This window comes from Carcharodon carcharias, chromosome 14 (assembly GCF_017639515.1).
Source record: "Carcharodon carcharias isolate sCarCar2 chromosome 14, sCarCar2.pri, whole genome shotgun sequence".
Taxonomy (NCBI): Eukaryota; Metazoa; Chordata; class Chondrichthyes; order Lamniformes; family Lamnidae; genus Carcharodon; species Carcharodon carcharias.
In genome coordinates, this window is record NC_054480.1 from 128,341,024 (window position 1) to 128,347,830 (window position 6,807).

The window sequence follows — 6,807 nt, forward strand, 5'->3', positions numbered from 1 at the left end:
TTTTTGTTTCAGTGTGTTAAATTGCTGAGCTTCTGTCATTTCATTCAGGCCTGAAGCAATCATGTATCCAAGGAATCTCCTTCTCCAAAGTCCCCAATTATGTGATTGACCTGGGCCTTGGATAAGTCCAAACTGATCTGATTAAAACATTTTAAAGTGTAGGTTCAGCTTTAAGAAGTTGCTGAAATTCAAGATGGCTCCACCATTTGTTTGAAGACAAAGGGTTTACCCGCGCTTGCTGGTTTTGGTGGGCTCCTTCGGCAATGCAGCTTGTGCTCAGCCTTGAAAAAAATTTAAACAACGGCTGCTTGGGTCAAGTAGCTGCTGACTGCTCCATTTCAGCGCTATGCATTAGGGTTGTGAAAGCATCGAATCCTGGCCTTTGCTGGTCTTTAAAGCTGATTCTTTGGTCACGATTCTTCCAAATTAATTTTTTTGTCTTTTCGGAGCAAGCTCGAGTGCTTAGGTGCATCTGTTCAGGCACCGACTTGGGAATCTGGTTTTTCCAATCGAGTCTTTAAATGGAAATTTCTGACCACTGAACAATTTCAGTTTCTCAGGACTTGCTGCATCATGGAATTTAAAAGTTTTAGCTTGTCCCTGCTAGGTCTGCTGACTCTGCACTCTAGGAATTGAAGCTGGAGTTCTAAGAGATTGTATGGAGTCTTCTACTGCAGTGAGGAGTTTTAAGTTTCTGCCTTCAGCTTCCAAGCCTTTGTTTGGAATTTGTGCCTGGCAATTTTCCTCTGTGTGTCTGCTTGTTCAGCTTTTCTTCAGGTCAGAATGCTTCTTTGAGTTTTTCTTTCGTCTGGCAGGATTTTAGTTTTTCTCTGCATTTTTCGAAAAGTCTTGGGTTTTTTCATTCACTGCCACCATGTTATAGGGTGTTGGATACCGTTCAGTATATTCTTAATAGGTTAACTCGATGTATTTATTAACTACAAGAACTATGTACATATATACAGTCAAGGGTTCAATCTAGGAGCTGTTTCTATGCTTGCATGTGCACATGGCTCTGTCCAACACTAGACTGACCCCTAGGTGCGAGTCATGTGTTTTCTTATATCACTGTGTAGGCGGTTTTGTACTCAGTCCCACATTAAATCTATATGTGCCAGACCCTTATGTTACACGCAGGTCCAATAACACTTGACAAACTCAACACCATCCAGGACAAAGCAGCCCACTTGATTGCCACCCCATCTACCACCTTCAACATTCACTCCCACCATCTCTGGCAGCAGTGTGTACCATCGATAAGATGCAATGCAGCAACTCACCAAGGTTCCTTTGACCGCACCTTCCGAACCCATGACCTCGACCACCTAGAAGGACAAGGGCAGCAGACGCATGGGAACACCACCATCTGCAAGATCCCCTCCAAGCCACATACCATCCTGACTTGGAACTATATCGCCATTGTTTCACTGTCGCTGGGTCAAAATCCTGGAGCTGCGTTCCAACAGCACTGTGGGTGTACCTACACCACATGGACTGCAGTGGGTCAAGAAGGTGGCTTACCATCACTTTGTCTGGGACAATTAGGGGTGGCTAATAAATGTTGGCCTAGCCAGTGACACCACATTCTATGCACAAATAAATTTTAAAAAACAGCTTCTATGGACTTCACACAACCAAATTCCCTCATCCCTATTGTGTTTTGAAACTGTTTTGAGAATGCCTCCTCCACAGTAACTGACTGACATTCAGCTGCTAATTACGTCATGTCAAGCAATGGCTCAGTGGCTGTGCTCTTTTCCCCAAGTCAGGAGATTGTGGTCCGAGTCCCACTTGAGCACAAAAATCAAGGCTGACTCAGCTTTCCCAAGGAAAATCCGGGATCGGCAATAAACCCTGGATTTGCCAATGATTCTCACATTCCCATGGCCAAATTTTTAACAAAAAGCCATGGCCTGAATTTTACCCTTGGGGTGAGCCAGAAGCGGATGTAAAGCCCTCTCCCGGCCAAGGTTGCGCTGTTACGCTGGGTGGTCCATTAAGGCCAGCCCCAGCGTGAAACACGACTGCCAATTGGTTTCTCCGTGTGCAGGGGTGGGAACGTGCCGGGCGCCAGGTTCAATGGCGACCCGGCGGGGTGTTGAAAAACGGAAGAGGCAGCTCCCTGAAGGCTGCCAGGAGATGTTGGGGGGGAAGCTGTGGGAGCTGTCTGGAAGCTGTTCAGGAAGCGTCCTGGTGTGCAGACTGGGCCTCAGCACCTGGTGGTCATGGGAGGCAGGGGAGGGCAACTCTGCCTCCTGTTTCTCAGATGAGTGCCTGGGAGTGCTGGTCAAGGAGGTCAGTGCCAGGCAGCATGTCCTAAAGCCCAGGGACAGTGAGAGAAGGCCATCTGACCTGACCGAGAAGGCCAGGTCAGTGGGCACAATGTGGTGCGCCACACGTGGCTTCAATGCCACAAAAGGTTCAATGATCTTCTGCGGTCAGCAAGGGTGAGGGCAGAGATGGCATGGACCTGTGCGGAGAACTTTAATCAGGTGCCCGTTGCTCGGAACGTTCAGGGGTCTAAGAATGCGTATGCCAACTGGAACCGAAGCCTGCCCTGCCAAGGTTGCTAAGGGGTGTCAGCATGACTGGCCTCAGTGCATTGCAGGGTGAGATATGCCATAGTGGCAGGCCCCCCCGCCCCCTAATGCCCGGGTGGGGGAGGTTGGTGGGGAACCAGGAAAGGAACTTCAGGGAGACAGAGCAATAATGAGACTATCCATTTTTCCCTGTCAGAAGAGCAGTCATAACACTGTGGAGCGCTGCGGAGCACGGCAGAACGGGTGGAGGAGTGACAAATCTGTGCATCCTCAGGAAGCACGAGAGTGATGTACTGAAGCTGAAATGCCCCTGGCCAGCTCGCTCCTCCGGTCACGGTGAGGCGGGGGTGTGGGATGAAGGTAAGAGTGCTGGCGACAGATGCATGTGCAGTGGGACCTGGAAATATAATGGGCTCCTCTCATCAGAAACTGAACTGTCATAGCCAGAGAGCCCAATGAAGCTCCGATGCAGATGGCACCACTGCTTCCTCAGCCCGCCTAGCAGGCACAGTGACTATGGTGATGGAATGTACTAAACTTTTGTCTTCCTCCCACAGATGCACCATCCGCAGGAGCCGCCGGCAACCCCAAGGACCACCCACTGAGCTCCGAGGAAGACATCACACCTGCACCAGCATCACACTGTCTCTCTGAACCAGGCACCAGCGCAGATACTCACACATCGGTGGGCACTAGTTCTTCGGCTCTGCGGGTAGCGCACAGTGGCGAGGGCACATCATACTCGCATGAGGAGCTGGCAGCGGCAGAGAGGTCCCAGGGAGTTGACAGTGGGAGCACAGCTGGAGACCAGGACCATGCTGCGCATGAGGCAGATGACAGGCCTCTGGAGTTGTCCATCAGGAGGCAGATGCTGGATGTCCAGCGGGATGCGCAACGAGAACTAGCGGAGATCCATGAGGGTTTGTGTGCCATGGTCTCTGTCCATGCGGAGCATAAGTTCTGCATTGACCCTTAGCACCAAGCGCACAGCCTCCTCCATTGAGAGAGTGGCAACTCTCATGGAGAGATGGCCTCAGGAGCAGACTCAGGGGTTCCCTGGGTTGCACTCGGACCTGCAAGGCCTCACACAGGCACTGGCCTCAGGAACTCACTGCCAGTGTGACAGATGGATGAGGCACCTAGTCTCCCTGCTAGGTGCTTGTCCATCAATGTTGAGCAGGGAGGCACAAATGCACCTCACGCTGCTGGGCAAATTGCCTGTCGTCTCTGTGGGCTCCTTTCAGGGTGCTCTGGACGAGGGCACCAGCTCCTCTGCCCCTCTGCCAGTGGCTTCTGCAACTGATGATGCTGTGATGACTGAGGATTGCACAGCCATGGGGCTGGATGCACCCTCCAGGGAGGAGCCTCCTCAGGCTCCGGCAGCCAGAGGACTACCACCAAGGTCATCAGGGTCACCAGGACAGCAGAGTCAGTAGCAGCCTCCAACACCACTGTCAGCGAGGGGTGGGGGGGCACAAAGATACAGCACCCACAGGTGTATGTTGAAGGCACCTTGAGCACAACAGGGGCATGTCACAGATGACGTTATTTGCATAAATTATTTTGGCACTTGTGTTCAGGATGGACACTTTGTTTGTTCTTTGTTTGCTCATGTGAATTAACATAAACATTTATTTGACTTAAATAGGCTGAGTTTGTTGGATGGTATGAATAGGTGCCAGATGTAGCACAGGCTTGTAAATGTATAGTGTTGTGTGGTGCTGGCACACTGGGTTCTCATTTATTGATTGTTAGCAAAGGAGACAGTGCTATTGGCTTGATGAGGCACTGATGCCTTGGGTGCCTAGCTGAAGGTTCGCTGCATCAAAGCATCCCTGGTGTCTCTGCCTCCATGAGGGTTCTTGTCCTCTGCCTCGAGGTCCTCACCTTGCCCCTCTCCAAGCTCTTCCTCTGAGCCATCACTTGTGACATCCTCTGTGGCCTGTGGAGCTGCCTCGCTTTCCTCAGCCTCCAATGGGTCCCCCCTTGCCAGAGCCAGGTTGTGCAGGGCGCAACATGCAACGACTATGAGGGAGACAGGCTCTGGAGGATACCACAATGCTCCCCCTGACCGGTCCAGGCATCTGAAGCGCATCTTCAGCAACCTGATGGTCCTCTCCACCACCGCCCTTGTGGAGGCATGACTCCTGTTGTATCGCTCCTTGGCCTCAGTTCTTGGGTGACAGAGTGGGGCCCTCAGCCACCTCTTGTCACCCAGGGGCCATCCATCCTCTCGTGCAAGAGTTACAAACAGTCTTGGTACCTGTGAGTCCTGCAAGACGTAAGCATCGTGTGAGCTCCCAGGGTAACGGGCACAAACTTGGAGAATCTGTGTACTGTGGTCACAGACGTACTGAGCGTTCATTGAGTGGAACCCCTTTCTGTTTACGAAAGCTCCCGGCTCACCTGCTGGTGTCGTGATGGCCACGTGAGTGCAATCGATTACACCCTGGACACGGGGAACCCAGCCATCGCAGTGAAGCCTCACCCTCTCTCCGCCTGGCTTGCCTTGTCTGTCTGGAAGTGGATGAACGTGCGGACACGTCTAAAGATAGAATCAGTCACGAGCTTGTCACAACTGTGTGCAGCTGATTGAGAAATGCCACACAGATCCCCCCCCAAACCCCCACCCACTGAGCCCAGAAAAGAACTGGAGACTTAGAAGTTGACCACTGCGACCTTCAAAGCCACCGGCTTGGGGTGTCCGCCCACACAGTTGGACTTGATTTCTGGACCCATCATGTGACATTGCTGTCACTGTGTCCCTGGAGAGGCAGAATCTCCTGCGGCACTGGACCTCGGACATCTGGAGGTAGCTGGAGCGCTGCCTGCACACTCTAGCCACTGGGTAGTGGCATCTTCGACATGCCCTCCTGCCTTGGCCTCCCTGCTGGCCCTGCACCAACTGAGCCCCCGCCTCTCCTCTTGAAGGTCTATCCCTGGGATGCTGCCCACACCCACCTGGCCCCCTCTCCCTCCTGCCCCTCTCTTCCTCTTCAGAGGAGGTTCCACCAGTGGAATACACTATCCCCGTTAGTTGGGATGCAGAGGGGCAGTGCCTTGAAAATGAAGGAGCGACTGTGCTGCAATACTCAGGGGAACCTTCCCAGGAAGATGAGGACCTGAGAAGCTGAAAGGCCGGCCTGACAACCAAACGAGGTGCAAAGAAACTCTGGGGCAGCTCTGCCCTCACACAGCAAAGGAGCAGCAGTGACAGAGAAAGTGCTGCTGCTCCCGGGGGCCTTTCATCCCACCCAGGGAAGAGGAAATGATTAAAACGTGATTTCCGCCCACCCGTTTAGCCCAGTATGATGAGCTAAAATCGCACAGGGCAGCATAAAATCACTGCTTATTGGCTTGTTAATGGCCTTAATTTGGCCCTTTAAACGCCGACGGGCGCTGATCCGATTCACGCACCCACCCACCCACCCACCCACCACAAAATCGCGTGCGCAATGATGTCGGGAAGCACGCCCGACGTCACTTGACGACATTTTACGCTCGGTCGGGTCGAGCAAGTTGCTGAACCCCCCCCGGTGTAAAATTCTGGCCCCTAACTGCTGTCTGTCCCAGCTGCTGTGTGAAAATCGACTGCTCGTGCCTCCTACATTACAGCACCGAATGTAATAAAAAAAAGAGGTAAATGCTGGGAAAAAAAATTCAGCAGGTCTGGCAGCATCTGTGGAGAGAGAAACAGGGTTAACGTTTCGAGTCCAACATGACCTTTTTGGTGCCGGTTGAGGTGCTGAATAAACACAAGTGCTTTAAAACCTTCATGTTCGGTGCATATATTCTAAGCTGTCAGTTTTACTTTGTTTAAATGCTGTACACTTAAAATGCAATAACTTTTACAGCTGACCTGAATTAGGGGCTGTGCCTGATTTATCCCAATTTTGTTAATTTAGTTCGATTGTTTTAACTCGAAAAGAGTTAAAATGCAATAACTGACCGGAAGTGACAGCTTTAAAGTGGTGTAAGGGGCTTTAGGAAAAGTTGGTGCTTAAGTTTTCCACTGGTGCAGTCATGCAGTCAGCGGACAGGAGGGCGGCTGAGGCGGCAGCTCCGGGCTCCGGATACCTGTGCCCGGACCGCTGCCTGGCCGCCCTGCTCTTGCTGGCAGGCCTGGCCGCCCTCATGTGCCTCCCCTCGGCCACCCTCTTGCTCCACCTGCGGCGGCAGCCGGGCGAGAGCCAGCCGCCGGTCCCCGGGATCCCCGGGGCGCTGCCTCGGCGGCTGCTGCGCTCCGTCTCCCAGGGGCTGGCGTCCT